Genomic DNA, 16201 nt, shown 5'->3' on the forward strand with positions numbered 1-16201 from the left:
TATATATATATATATATAAGAGGGTCTGCGTTTTGTTCTGGCCACATTGCGGGTTCCCATCCTTCTCTCACTTCCTGGTTCCCGCTGCCACTCCAAACAGTGCTAAACTCATACTATTGGTTTATAGGCAGCCCATTTACGCTCTGGCGGCGGCGGTGGTGGTGGTGGTGTTAAGCATCTTGTGTTGCTTATGATGTTACTGGTAGTGGAAGTGACGGTGTTGTGTCTTCTGATAGTGGTGTGTGTGTGTGTGTGTGTGTGTATGCATTACCTTCCCCCTCCCCCCCCACCACCAGTAACATCAATAACCACAACACAAGCATTACAACTTACAACCAAAACGCTTCCAACTTACAACCAAAACGCTTCTCCGCTTATCCTTCACTGCCTGTTGTTACGTCAAGATGAGGCCACACTGCTCCACTCACCCCCTGCCTGCCTGCCTGCCTGCCTGCTTGCTTGGTGACCTGCAAACTTCTCCGGTGGTGAGGCAGTGCGTGTGTCCAACCAGCGTCCCGTCAGCTGTGTCAGGGCGGCTTAGGCAGATATCACGGTTACAAAAGCTGGTTGTCTGATCAATGGGCGACTAAGCACCATATCCTGAAAGTCTGTTCTGAACTTTCACTACATTTAAAAGGCTGTAGTTGAAGCGACACTAATTTATAGGTAATTTTACGGTTCTGGTGGCAGACTGATCAGCTTTCTATGTTATTAATAGGAGAAACACCCTTGAGAACCAGGCTAATCATCTCTGTGGGCTTCGAAAATTGTCTTGCTGAGAGAATAAACCGTTTCTGAGTACTGGACCTGGTAACAATGGGGTGGTGGTGGTGGTGGCGGTGGTGGTGGATTAAGGGGAGGAGCGGAGGGGGGAGGGGGATTAGCAGGGTCATTAACGAGGGTGGTGGAGATTATTACTGTCCCTCTCTCTCTCTCTCTCTCTCTCTCTCTCTCTCTCTCTCTCTCTCTCTCTCTCTTACTTTTTTTTTCATTTTCTGTTTGTCTTCATTATCATCGTCTTTTCTTTCTTCCCGTTAATCATTCCCTTCGCCAGCATCCTTATCATTCCTCAGGAGACTTGGGGGGCCGAAAGTTCGTGGGGAGAGAGAGAGAGAGAGAGAGAGAGAGAGAGAGAGAGAGAGAGAGAGAGAGAGAGAGAGAGAGAGAGAGGGGGGGGGAGGCAGGCAGGCTTATTGCTTTACTGTACCAGAGATTTTCTTTTTCTTGTTTAATTTTTCCCCTTCTCAACTTTATTCAGTCTTTTTTGTCTTATTTTTTTTTTTTCTATTTTATGGGTGAGGCAACAGCTACCACCACCACCACCACCACCACCACCAGCATACTGCAGTACTTGACTCGCCCTGTTCAGTGTCAGAGTTGTATTCCAATAGGCTTTGCTCTCCCACCACGACCATTTTCCAAGGTCACAGAGATGATTTGGCGGGTTCTCTCGACAGTTTCACCAGTAAGTAATATAAAAATGTCGTTAATCAGTCACTAGAACCGTAAAAATATCCTTAAATACTCGTGTAAGCTCAGAGACGTTTTTTTTCTCACTCTCATTAATAGTGAAGGTGTGGCAAAAAGCTTCTCAAGATGGTCCTTAGAATCTTGACAGCCAAACACGCGTTGCTGCCGAGAGTTTGCGTCGTGTTAGTGAAGCGACACACACACACACACACACACACACACACACACACACACACACACACACACACACACACACACACACGCAGGAAAGGAAGGCTCGTGGTGGTGGTGGTGGTGATGGTGGTGGTCCTCCCTTATCACCAGAGCAGAGCAGGGAAGAAGAAAAAGCAAGCAAACAAACAAACAAACAAACAACAATAATCACACACACACACACACACACACACACACACACACACACACACACACACACACACACACACACACACACACACACACACACACCAAAACAAACAAAAATAAACAAACAAGCTTTAAACATCGAAAACTTTAAACATGGAAAACTTGACTCAAATTAACCCAACCCTGTCTATTAACGTTCCAAACCGACCTGTCCCTGACCCTCGCTGACCCTGCTTAATCCTGACCTGACCTCACACCCTTCCTTTGACCTTAAAATAACTCTTTCAGCTTAATTCAATGATTCTTTTTAGGAGTTAATATTTGAGAGAGAGAGAGAGAGAGAGAGAGAGAGAGAGAGAGAGAGAGAGAGAGAGAGAGAGAGAGAGAGAGAGAGAGAGAGAGAGAGAGCCTCAATTTTCCACATCTAACCTCGCTAGTCATGTTTTAAATTGATCTCGCTTCAAGACACCAGACACCACCAAACACCACACCACGCACACCACAACACCACACACAGCATCAAAACACCCCCTCTTGTTATCGAAACCCATTCATCAACCCACATAAAGAATTCCCGGTGTGTGTGAATGCTCTATGCTCGTGTCTAAAGGGTTGAGGGTCGAGACAAAGGGAGGATGAAGGGAGGCAAGGAGAGGAACTAAAGGGTTGAATTTGGGCTGTTTATGTATGCTGGCGGGGGGGGGGGGGAGCGTGGAGCTGGGTGGAAGATGTTAGTGGATAATACCTTGCCACCTGTTCCTCCCGCCAGGTGTGATGGAGGAGGGGGAGGAGGAGGAGGAGGAGGAGGAGGAGGAGGTGGTGGTGGTGGTGGTGGTATATTTCAAAACAAGTTATCACTCTCTCTCTCTCTCTCTCTCTCTCTCTCTCTCTCTCTCTCTCTCTCTCTCTCTCTCTCTCTCTCTCTCTCTCTCTCTCTGTGCCATCACCACCTACCTCTCTCATCTTGATAAATTTCATAATTACAGCACACAGTCATCAACCCTTTTACACCATAAATAGACGTACATAGAATCACACACACACACACACACACACACACACACACACACACACACACACACACACACACACGAAGACTCGGGAAGAAAAGAAGGAAGAAAAGAAAATGGGAGTAGAAAGGAAGGAAAGAGACCGAAGGGAGAGAGAGAGAGAGAGAGAGAGAGAGAGAGAGAGAGAGAGAGAGAGAGAGAGAGAGAGAGAGAGAGAGAATTACAAACTAGTACATAATCTCTTACTTTATTTCTTGACTGTAACACACACACACACACACACACACACACACACACACACACACACACACACACGGACAAACAAACAAAACATTCCCTCCCCCACGGTGGAACACAAACACGCCCATTTACGCTAATTAACCGGTCCATCAGGCCACGTGGGGCGGGGAGCAGGTGAAAAAGGGGGCAGGCCGGACAGGTGTTCCCAGGTGAGGTGGACACGTGGGGATAAGGGACCTGCGTGCGATTCCTGGACCTGATAAGCAGTGGGGTGGAAATCGCGTCTTTTTTTTTTTTTTTTTTTTACCTTATTATGAAGTAAAATAGTGTTGCTGGAAATTATATACAATTCTTATTCGTATTGAGTAAAAAAAAAAAAAGATTCTTCGTTTCCTTATTGTGATGTAAAAATAACGTTCCTGTTGAATTATCTACAATCTTTACTCGTGTTAAGTTGAATTTCTTACTTAGCTGAAAAAAAGCTCTGTTGTATGAAAAAAAAAAAGGTAATGTTAAGATGAAAACTTATTATGAGCCAAGTACCGCAGTAGTGAGCCAATTTCAGCTGTTGCGAGCCGTGTTCCTCCCCTCTGAGGCAATTACTGTTGTTGTGAGCCAAATTCCTCCCCTCAGAACCAAATCTCCATCACAAAAAAAAAAAAAAAACTGCTGTGAGCCAAATTCCGCTGTTGTGAGCCGAGTACCTCTCCTCTGAGCCGGGTACAGCTGTTGTGAGCGGAATAATGCGGCTTTGAACCAAATAACGGCGTTTTTAGACGAATTAAACTTTTTTATTAACCAACGCCTAGTCTGCTTATGAGCTTATAATTATTTAAGACCCACTTACTGAGCATTATCATTTATTCATTTACATTCTGCTTCTGTAATGTCCGGACCCCAAAGTTGCACAATGAAACTATTATTATTTTTACATCCATTATTGAGAAGCACTTAATATCACACGCATTCCCATTATCAACAGATCATTGACGAGGCACCAGCCCGGCTTAATTTGCCGCTATCATTAACTGCGCAAGGAGACCAAAAGAGGAGCAACGCCACACTATACCACACCACACCACACCACACCACACCACACCACATCACACCATACCAGAAACAAAAGAAAACAAGACAAAACAAACTAAGACAAAAACAAACCCATACCATATAAGACCAGGGAAGACCACAACAGACAAGAAGACTAAAGAAGGCGCCGCGACAGACCAAGCCACACCAGACCAAACAAAACAAAACAAGGCCAAACAAGACCAGACAAAACAAGACAAGACATGGTAAGACAACACCGCACCACACCACACAACACCAGACCACACCGCACCACACCACACAACACCAGACCACACCACACCACACCACACCACACGAAGGCCCGCCATCTCATCAAACCAAGGCGCTCAGAACCCAATTCTTGCCAGAGAGAATGAATGTTGCAGTGCGGATAGAAGCTGCCGAACGGAGCCATTACCTTTGAAATATGAACCGCCGCCAGAGAGAGAGAGAGAGAGAGAGAGAGAGAGAGAGATAGGGGACAGTTGCTAGAGGATGTACCATGGAAGGGTCTCTCTCTCTCTCCTCTCTCTCTCTCTCTCTCTCTCTCTCTCTCTCTCTCTCTCTCTCTCTCTCTCTCTCTCTCTCTCTCTCTCTCTCTCTCTCTCTCTCAGTTATCGGATGGTCTGTAGTGAGGAAAGACTCATTATGTCTCGTCACTGTTATGTCAGTGTGTGTGTGTGTGTGTGTGTGTGTGTGTGTGTGTGTTGCAAAGTGACAGGTAACTAAATTAAATAACAATAATAATTAATAATGAAACGATGTTATTAATTTATAAAGTTTCTGGTGATCAGTAATTAAACACTCACATTTCTTTGACAGACAAATTCCAGTAACACACACACACACACACACACACACACACACACACACACACACACACACACACACACACACACACACACACACACACTACTATTCCTCTTTCTCCTATTGTTCCTTTTCTTCTCGTATTCATGTTTCTCCTCTCATTCCTCTTTCTCCGGAAACTACCTTAACAAAACTAAAAAAAAAAAATAAAATAAAATAACAGCTCAGGAAAGAACTAGACAAAAGACTGACAACCTGATACCTAACCTAACCTAACCTAACCTAACATATCCAAACTTAACCAAACCTAACCTAGCATAACATGAACTAACGAAACGTATCGGAACCTAACCAAACCTAACCTAAGCTAACTTAACCTAACTTAATATCCTAACCTAAGTTAATTTAACCTAACCTAACCTATCGTAACCTAACCTAAGCTTACACTACCAAACATAACAACTGGAAGGGGGAAAGGGAAGGAGAGAAGGGTGAAGGGGGAAGAGGGGGTTGTGTTTGTGGAGGTTTGGGTGAGGGAAGGTATGAGGGGAGGCAACGAAGGCTTGGGGTGGGCTAAATGTTGTTGTTGTTGTTGTTGTTGTTGTTGTTGTTGTTGTTGTTGTTGTTGTTGTTGTTGTTGGTGGTGGTGGTGGTGGTGGTCGTAAGTGTTGTTGTTGTTGTTGTTGTTGTTGTTGTTGTTGTTGTTATTGTGTTATTATTGATGATGATAATGATGGTGCCTTAACGTTAGTTTTGTTTACAGACATAAGTTACTCTTACAAACGAACAATAAACAAACAAACACAAAGAAAATAATAGTTAAGATAACAAGCACAAAATATACAACAAAACAACCTACCATTAACTACGGAAAATCACCATTACCTCATTAACACACTTATGCACACACACACCCACCCACTCATCCACAAATCCACCTACACCGACCCATCCAACACTCACCCGCCCACCTACGAAACCACATACCCCTTAACACACACATCCACCCATCCACTCCACACCCTTCCACACCCACGCAGTACAACGGAGAGGCGGCAATCATGGGAACTGATAAGGAGTTGGCCACACCAGCGACAGAGATAACACAACGCCAAAGACCTCACTGATATATTGACGTCTCCTGGTAGAGGGAGGGAGGAGAGAGGAGTGGGAGAGGGAGGGACAGAAGGAAGAAGAAGGGAGAGGAGAAAGGGAAGAGGAGAAATGGATAGGGGCAGGAGGAATAAATGGGATAAAAGAAAGAGAAGAAAAGGAGAGAAGGATAAGAGGAGGAGGAATGGATGAAGGGAGAGGGGAGAAGAGGAGGAGGAATGGATGAAGGGAGAGGGGAGAAGGGGGAGGATGAATGGATGGGAGAAAAGGAAGAGGAGAAAAGGAAGGAAAGATAAGAGTAAGAGGAATGGATAGAGGGAGGAGGAATGCATGAAGAAAAGGAAGAAGAGGAAAGGAAGAGGGAAAATTGGAAGGAAGAGTATGAATGGAAAGACAGAGAAGGAAGGAATGGATGGAGGACGAAGAAGAGCTAGAAAGAAAGGGAGAGAAGAAAGGGAGGAAGGAATGATGGAGGGAAATGATGGAGGGAGGAGTAATGTATAGGAGGGAAAGGGAAGGATGGATGGATGGAGAAAGGAAGAACTGATGGAGAGAGAGAGAGAGAGAGAGAGAGAGAGAGAGAGAGAGAGAGAGAGAGAGAGAGAGAGAGAGAGAGAGAGAGAGAGAGAGAGACGTACCCAAGCACAAACCATCACATTTCTAGACACAAGTGGACAAGGAAAGTTTGAGGCAGGAAATTTCATTATATCACCCTTCCCTTCCTAGTCATGTCATTATTTCATTTTTCACTTGCACGAATTTCATCATCCGATAAGAAAAGTCGACGAAAAATCAATGATCTACACAACAACATATGATAACGAGACTGAAAAGATTAAATTGTTCTACGGAAGACATTTCATATTTGCAATTACTTTTTTTGTGTGTGTTCTTTTGTATTAATCATATTTAGAGACTCAGCTGTTATTTTTTTTATCATGTGTATAGTGTTGTCTATTCTAGCTTTATCTATTTTTATTGAACCATTCATTCTGCAGTATTAGGGAAGTAAAGAAAAGTTTACATACACAAACATTTTTTTTCAGTATACTACCGTTTATTCATCATATTTTGGAGCAACAGCTGTTTTTTGTTTTGTTTTCATGTATATAGAAAAGTCTGGTATGCCTTTTATCCATCCCTTCGTTCTGCAGCATTGGGCGAGTGAGGCAAAAGAGAGGGAAGGGTTGTGGAAACGACAAAAATAAAGGAAGAAAAGACCCAGTTTCCTGTCGCCGCCTGGAGACTTGTCCAGTGTGTCAAAGATGCAAGCGCTACCGTGGAGGGGGAGGGCACACACACACACACACACACACACACACACACACACACACACACACACAACAGGAAAACAAAGAGCAGCAAAAGAATCGAAAACAAAATTAATGGACACATCATCTTTGGCTTACTTCTGCCTCACAAAATTCTCCTCTTCCTCCTCCTCTTCTGTCCTCCTCCTCCTCCATGTGTCCTCCTCCTCCTCCTCCTCCTCTCTTCCTCCTCCTCCAGTTCCATTTTCCCGAGAACATTTCGTATAACTAATGGATAAAAAAGGGAGAAACAAAGAAGCAGACGAGAATTGACGCAATTTTTAGTACTGGGAAAAAGGGACAGAGGGAGGGTGGGCGAGGGGAGGGGCGGCCAGAACGTGAGGGGGGGGGGGAGGGGGAGATAATGAGGGGAAACACGAGTGGAAAAAGGACGTTAGGGAAAAAAGGAAAGATCTGAATAAGTAAAAATCCAAGAACAGGTACTACTATTCAGGCTGTAAGTGCAGAGTTAATGGGAAGCTTTTAAAAGGATGGTGGCAAACAGACAAGTGTGTTTTGTACAGGGATTGCCACGTATAGACTTGATGCCTTCCTGCACCAACCCTTGTGTTCTTTGGTTGTTCTGCCTTTGTGTTCCTTAGTGTTCGTAGCCCAATCTATCCTTCTCTACAAGCTAATATTTTGCCACTCAATATTACCCCCTGATATTAACCGTAGGAGTACGTGAAATATGACACGCTAACACCGTAGACTTTTAATTGGCTTTCAGGGGTGACTGAAGAAATTTAACTATTGCTCTTGGTACTACTGCTACTACTACTACTACTACTACTAGTAGTAGTAGTACTACTACTACTACTGCTACTACCACTACTACTACTACTACTACTACTACTACTACTACTACTACTACTACTACTACTACTACTACTACTGCCACTACTACTACTACTACTACTACTACTACTACTACTACCACTACTACTACTACTACTACTACTACTACTACTACTACTACTACTACTACCACTACTACTACCTACTACTACTACTACTACTACTACAGTAGTAGTAGTAGTAGTAGTAGTGTGTGTGTGTGTGTGTGTGTGTGTGTGTGTGAAGCAACTCTCTCTCTCTCTCTCTCTCTCTCTCTCTCTCTCTCTCTCTCTCCTCTCTCTCTCTCTCTCTCTCTCTCTCCTCTCTCTCCTATTACTGTTGGTGTTGCTACTGTTTTTCACACATTGCATCTTGAAAATGGAAAGTACTTGTGTTACTGTTCTTTTTATTTGGTCCAGGGTTTGGTACAGGGTTATTTTTTGTGTCTGGAATAAGCTTATTTACTTGTTGGTTAAGTGGCTAAGCTTGTATTACTGTTGTGTTGCTACTGTTTATTACTTACTCTAGCAATAATTTGACCAACTTCCTGATTTGATGCATAAACTCTGTTGTTATTGGCTATTGCTTGATCCAGAAAATGTAAAGTGTTATTGTGGTGTCTGGAAGAAGCTTAGTTACTTCTTACTTTTGTGTGCAAGCTCGGCGTTACTGGTTATCACGTAATATAGGAACAACTTAACCTACTTCCTGGTTAAGTACATAAGCTTGCCTCACTCGTGTCATGATTGTACTAGTACTGTGGTGCTTTGAACTGTTGCTGTCACTGCGCCGGGATAATACAAGCACTGTGGAGGTGAATGTGCTGGCTCTGAGGCACTGTTAGCGTGTTGGTGAAGAGAAGGATAGGATGATGGGCAGTTTAGGTTGTGTAAGAAGGAGAATGATGGATCTGCGCGCTTATTTCTCGCGTTCTCAACCAAATGATGCCCTGGCGACTCATTACGGTTTTCTGTTTACCCTTGCTTCTGAGTGAGATAGCCCTGTGGTCAAGCTGATCTTTTCTGCTCAAACTGCTTCAGAACGAGATGAGACTTGCCTTTCAACAACAAAAATTTCTGCTTATTTTTTTTTTTTCTGGTTTCTGAATGATAAAAGCCTAACAGTCTACATAACCTTTGCCCTTTTCGTCTTTCATTGTGTTAACTGGCTAGCTAGATATATGACTGCTCTAGGTGACTTAATGGCTGAATGGCTGGGCATGGCTGACTGGGTGGGTATGGCTGGCTGGCTGACTGACTGGTTAACTGGCTGACTGTTTGGCTGAGTGGCTGACAGTTTAGCTGGCTGGGAGGGTGGCTGGGTGGCTTTGGAAGTGACACAATAGTTCTTATCTGGCGCAGGATGAAGCGTTGGGGAAGGGGATCACAAATCACAAAGCGTCACATGAATGAAACAAACAACTCGATATGTATCACCTCCTCCTCTCATTCCTCTTGAGTTATCCTGCAAAGTTACACGCCCTCCCTTCATGTGTCTCAGAGCAAAGGCGGCGATTGTTTGACCTGTTTCGCTTGATTACGCCAGAGAGAGAGAGAGAGAGAGAGAGAGAGAGAGAGAGAGAGAGAGAGAGAGAGAGAGAGAGAGAGAGAGAGAGAGAGAGAGAGAGAGAGAAGCAGGATAAACACGTGGAAACAGAGAGAGAGAGAGAGAGAGAGAGAAGCAGGATAAACACGTGGAAACAGAGAGAGAGAGAGAGAGAGAGAGAGAGAGAGAGAGAGGATAACAAGAGGTATAAAAATAGATGACTGACTGACGAAACGGATGAAAAGGAAGCCGTCTTGTGTCCCGAGGCTGACGAAGTTGACGTGACTATGGCTGGGTGAAGATGATGAGAGAGAGAGAGAGAGAGAGAGAGAGAGAGAGAGAGAGAGAGAGAGAGAGAGAGAGAGAGAGAGAGAGAGAGAGTTGTGTAACGCTTCCACAATGAATAAGTTAATATAGTTTTTTTTATAAATGAAAGGTCACTTCTCTGTATGTGTGGTGGGGGAGGTGTGCGCTTTTTAATTTCATTACTAGTTTCGTCTTTTTATTATATATATATATATATATATATATATATATATATATATATATATATTATATATATATATATATATATATATATATATATATATATATATATACTCGTATATATATATATATATATATATTATATATTGAGGCGCGTGGGTGACATAAGTGCCAAAGCGCCAAATATAAAAAACTGAGAAAAAACGCGGTCAAAGTTTTGCGACTTTCAGAATGCGATAACTCCGTAACGGATTAAGATAGAAAGCTCATTTTGGTCTTAAATGAAAGCTTACGTTGTGAGAGATGCGAGTCATCTGACTCGTCCTCACTCACCAGTGTTGTCCTCGTCCTGTAGCGGCTGGGGGTCATCTACAATGTCCTCACTGTCACTGTCGTACTCTAGGTGGTCCTCATCCTCGTCCTCAGTGCTGTCATCTTCTTCAGTATTATCCAGTTCCTGCTGCTTCCTGATGATGAACTGAAGGTATGGCTGGTTGACATTTGGGATGAACTCAAGCAGCTGTTGCAGGTGTTGCAGTTTGCCAGGCTGAAGTCGGACGTATTGTGGGGTACTTCTGGGGTAGTTGCAGGATGAACACCTGGCTTCCCCGGGCTCGGCAGGGAGGGGTAGCGGGAAGAATGGCGCGTTCTCATTGGGCCCCAATTTTGCCCAGGCGGCGCGGTAGAGCGGTTCCCATTGGTCCGCCGCCGCCTCCCGCCACCACAAACACAACATTGGCGCTTTAAACACAGCCTCATCCCGTGGGGTCGCGACAGAACAGAGGTGCTTAAGGCTAATTTACCTTTTTCTTCCCCCTGATTCTCGACCTTATGGTCGAATGGCGCTTTGGACGCCTGTTTCAAACTCGGGAGCTAGACTGGAGATAACGAACAGGTTTCAACGTGGGACAAGAGTAAAAATGGCGCTTTGAACGCTAGTCTAGACCGTGAGGGGGTCCCACCAAACCGGGCAAAGCTACGGGCGACATACCCTTCTCTTTAGTGGGATTTTCCACCATATTGCAGTTGTCGGTTTGAACTGCCGATTACGCAGTTGAAAAGTAGAGGGTTTGGAGATGGGAATGGAGCAAAAAAGTGATTTTCCATCTTGGTGGCGCTTTGGCACTTATGTCACCACGCGCATATATATATATATATATATATATATATATATATATATATATATATATATATATATATATATATATATATATATATTTATTTATTTATTTATTTATTTTTATTTTCTGTTTTTCTTTTTTTACGATATTGATAAATTTGGGGTAAATAAAATATCTACCTTTCCGTGTGTCCAACTGTTTATGTACCTGTCTGTCTATCTCTCTTTATCTATCTATTTATCTATCTACCTATCTATTTTTTCGTCTATCTATTTGTCTAAGCTTCTGTCTATGTTCTATTTATCTATCAAACTAGCTATCTATCCACGCATCCATCTATCTATATGTTTACCTATCTGTCTACCCACTTATCCCTCCATCTATCTGTGTGTGTGTGTGTGTGTGTGTGTGTGTGTGTGTGTGTGTGTGTGTGTTGTGCTTCCCAGTCAGGTCCGTGTACAAGGGTCTCTCTGGGTGCAAGGAATTAGTGTCAGCAGGGCCAGGGCAGCTCAATGCATTCCCGCACCACCGTCAGCACATTTTTTTATCTTCCTCCCCCCAGAGGCTTCCAGTGACCACCCTCCCTCACAAGCACATCCTCCTCTGGTTAGTCCTCCTCTGGTTCGGCCTCGTTCGAACCACGCCCTGATGGATTAGGTAAGGTTAGGATGTTTGTCCAGTAGTTTATTTATTTATTTATTTATTTATTTTTAGTCCTCGTCTCCATTTTCTATTTTCATTTTACTTTCTGTTTTCTTCTTTTTTCCTTTAGTTGATTTTTTTACTGAGCTTGATCTTTAAACTTTTTGTTTTTTATACCTTTTTTTTTATTTTCTTCTTGTCCTTTTTCTTCCTTTCTAAACCTCTATTCTCGTCTCCATCTTCTTTTATATTCACTTTTTTTTTCTTTTTCCCTTCCTTCCGTCAGTCTTTTCTATCCCAGTTTATCCTGTATTTTTTAATCCTCTTTCGCCATATCTCTAAACCGCTATTCCATTCTCCTGTGTTAAACTTTTTTTTTTATTGGTTGTGAAATATAGATGGAAATTATTGTATGTTGAATTAGATTTGTATATTGTATGTTCTTTTTTTCTTTTTCTTACTAAGCATTCTCTTTTCTAGTTTTCCTTTTTTGTCCTCATCTTCCCATTTCTCTCTCCTTCCGTCACTTTCACTCTCTCACTGTCTCTCACTCTCTCTCCATTCTTCTGCCCTTGTTTTTTAATTGTTTCAAATTTATATATATGTTGTATGTTTCTTTGTTTTTATTTTACCAAGAATATGTTATAGTCATTTTCTTCTTTTCCTCTCCTTTTGTCACTCTCCCTCTCTTGCTTTCTCCCTCTTCATCCCTCTCTCTTGCTTTTTTTTTATATATTTTACCAAGAATATCTGTTTACTCTGTCTTTTATACTCAATTTATCCTTTTCCTATCTCTATCCGTCCCTCTCTCTCTCTCTCTCTCTATCCGTCTCTCTCTCTATCCGTCTCTCTCTCTATCCGTCTCTCTATCCGTCTCTCTATCCGTCTCTCTCTCTCTCTCTCTCTCTCTCTCTCTCTCTCTCTCTCTCTCTCTCTCTGTGTGTGTGTGTGTGTGTTGGTTTGTGCGTGAGTTTTACATGATGATATTGATGTCCTTCTTCTTCTTCTTCTTCCTCTTTTTCTTCTTCTTCTTCTTTTATTTTATCTTCTTCTTCTTCTTTTATTTTATCTTCTTCTTCTTCTTCTTCTTCTTCTTCTTCTTCTTCTTCTTCTTCTTCTTTTTATTTTATCTTCTTCTTCTTCTTCTTCTTCTTCTTCTTCATCTTCTTCTTCTTCTTCTTCTTCTTCTTCTTTTATTTTATTTTCTTCTTTTTCTTCTTCTTCTTCTTCATCTTCTTCTTCTTCTTGAAGAAGAAGAAGAAGAAGAAGAAGAAGAAGAGAGAGAGAGAGAGAGAGAGAGAGAGAGAGAGAGAGAGAGAGAGAGAGAGAGAGAGCTCCTGCAGTAGATCATGCCTTACGTGGAGGTAATCTCTCTACCGGAGCATGAGGAAGTAAGTGCCCGTTCCTCCTCCTCCTCCTCCTCCTCCTCCTCCTCCTCCTCCTCCTGCAGTAGATCATGCCTTACGTGGAGGTAATCTCTCTACCGGAGCATGAGGAAGTACGTGCCCGCTCCTCCTCCTCCTCCTCCTCCTCCTCCTCCTCCCGTAGTGAACGCTCCTCCACGCTCCTCTGATCACACGCTATCGGATTCCTTCGTGGAGGAGACAAGATAAAGGAAGGAGAGAAGGAAAGGATAGGAAGAAGATAGGAAAAAAGAAAGTAGAAGGGATTAAGGAAGAAGGGATAGAGAAGGATGGAATACGGAAGTGAGAGAAGAGAATAGTGATGAAGATGTGAAAGAAAAACGGAATCTTAGAAAAGTACATGAAATAATACAATAAAAAAAATAGAAAGTAGTAAAGGAAAATAAAAACTGACGATAAAAAAGACAAAATGGCAAAGATGATGGGAAAAGATAAAAGAAAAGGAGGGAAGACGATGGAAAAGAGGGAGATGCTTAAAAAAAAAAAAGGGGTAGAAGAAAGAAGAGAGTAGACAGGGATAATGAATAACAAGAAAAACACAGTGAAGAAAATGAAAAGGCGTCAGGAGAGATGAGAGATTCGAGAGAACACTTGACAACGAGGTGCAAATGAAGGAAGAGGGATAGGCAGAGATAAATGGAGAGAAAGGAAGCAGAAGGAAAATGGAATACGTTGCAAACTATCTCTATTTCCTTCCTGAATCGTAATAAGGGAGAGAAAGATTTTCCCTTCCTTTTTCCCTTCCCTTCCCTTCCCTTCCCTTTCATCGACCCACTCTTGTCCCTTTACCGTTTATCTGTTATCATATCGTTCTCCTATTTATCACACTGGCCGGGCTCATCTCCAACCATCACCATCACTATCATCACCATCATCATCACCATCATCATCATTGTATTTTCTTTCATTATTTTCAGTGTTTTAAAATTCATCGGTTTCTTTCTGTACTATTTTTTGTACTTTTCGTTCCCATTCTTTATTTTAATTATTAGTTCTTTCTGCCGCTTTGACTCTCTCTCTCTCTCTCTCTCTCTCTCTCTCTCTCTCTCTCTCTCTCTCTCTCTCTCTCTCTCTCTCTCGCCCTGGTCCAATCTCCCAGGGCGGGCTTGGTCTTAACATTAACATCACTAAATAAACATCACGTGATCACAAGGGAAAGACGATCTGGCATCCATTACCATCGCATTAAATTCCTATGTATTTTGCAGGATCGAGGCCGGAAAGAGAGAGAGAGAGAGAGAGAGAGAGAGAGAGAGAGAGAGAGAGAGAGAGAGAGAGAGAGAGAGAGAGAGAGAATGAATTGTGATTATTTATTTATTTCCACCTCTCTCTCTATCTCCACGTAAATGTTTATTTGTTCCCCCGTTTTCTTTTTTGAAGGGTAAACTCAAATTAAGGAACATACATGGTACTGGAGCTTTTAATATTGTAGACATACTTACAACAGTCCTTTTCTCCTCTCTAATACGTCAAGTTGCTTCATTCCTTCGCATTACGAGGAGGAGGAGGAGGAGGAGGAGGAGGAGGAAGAGGAGGAGGAGGAGATAACAAGGAACATTTTTCTCTCTAATTTCCGCATTATCTCTGATCTCTCTCCCGATTACTGTTTCTTTTCATCTTGTTTATCCATCTTACTACTTATAGCATTAATCCCTTTACAAGTCTCTCTCTCTCTCTCTCTCTCTCTCTCTCTCTCTCTCTCTCTCTCTCTCTCTCTCTCTCTCTCTCTCTCTCTCGTTTTTTGTTGCTCATATTTATCTTGTTCTTTTTTTCTGTTTTTTTTTTTTTGCTTTTATTTCTTATTTTTCTTTTGTTTTTTTTTCTCTTCCTCCTCTTCCTCCTCCCAATTATCCTCCTCCTCCTCCTCTTCTTCTTCTCCTCCTCCTCCTCCTCCTCCTCCTCCTCCTCCTCCTCCTCCTCCTCCTCCTCCTCCTCCTCCTCCTCATTGTTACTTCAATGCCCGTAGTTTACGGAATAAATTAAATGAGCTGCAAGCTCTTATTTATCTTGAAAACTACGACATCATAGGCGTCACGGAAACGTGGATAAATTCATCAAGCAGGGATTACTTAGCTGAGTACTCACTCCCTGGCTACACCATTTTTAGCTGCGAGAGAACTCACCGTGCGGGAGGCGGTGTTATGTTTTACGTAAAAAGTAATCTTCATCCTCGTTTACTTCCGATCCCAACCATTGCTAATATAGACGTCACTTTCATCCAGTTAGAAAATAAATCTCGTAAAATAACATTAGGTCTCGTCTATCGTCCTCCAGCCCAGTCACCCGCTACAGACGAAAAACTTTATGACCTTATCGCGGACATTTGCTGCGTTAATAATTGCATAATTATGGGGGACTTTAATCTTCCAGTCACGAGGTGGGGTGAACCACTGACGGCTCACGCAGGCCAGCATCTCTACGGGAGTATCCTTGAAAGCTCCCTCCACCAGCACGTCATGCATCCGACGAGAGGTAACAATATCCTAGATATTGTTTTAACAACTGGTGAAGAGTCAGTAAAAGACCTAAAAATTGGACCAGAACTGAGTTCCAGCGATCATCGTAGCTTACTTTTCACCATAAATTTTGACAAAGCTAAAGTAAGCGAAAGTAAAGAAAAAGTGCCAGACTATCGGCGTGCTAACTTTGAGAGACTTCGCATGCAGCTTGCATCCATAGACTGGAATGAACTGCTGGAAACACCAGACATAAACAACGCATGGGAAGTCTTTGCTAAAAAGTTAAATGAAACTACGTTT

General features: G+C 42.6%; 1 long non-coding RNA gene across 2 annotated transcripts in view; it reads left to right on the top strand.

Annotated features, from left to right (window-relative positions):
- LOC135099137 (uncharacterized) overlaps positions 1 to 16201 on the top strand; it is a 160177-nt gene that overhangs the window by 117040 nt on the left and 26936 nt on the right. The window contains exon 4 of one of the 2 annotated variants that reach the window (XR_010267704.1): positions 11939 to 12026. The exons of the other annotated variant lie outside the window; for it this stretch is intronic. This is a non-coding gene — a long non-coding RNA (uncharacterized LOC135099137). Of the gene's footprint in view, positions 1 to 11938; positions 12027 to 16201 lie in introns of those variants that run through there. 2 annotated transcript variants of the gene reach the window in all.

Source organism: Scylla paramamosain, unplaced genomic scaffold (assembly GCF_035594125.1).
Source record: "Scylla paramamosain isolate STU-SP2022 unplaced genomic scaffold, ASM3559412v1 Contig106, whole genome shotgun sequence".
In the NCBI taxonomy this organism is placed as follows: Eukaryota; Metazoa; Arthropoda; class Malacostraca; order Decapoda; family Portunidae; genus Scylla; species Scylla paramamosain.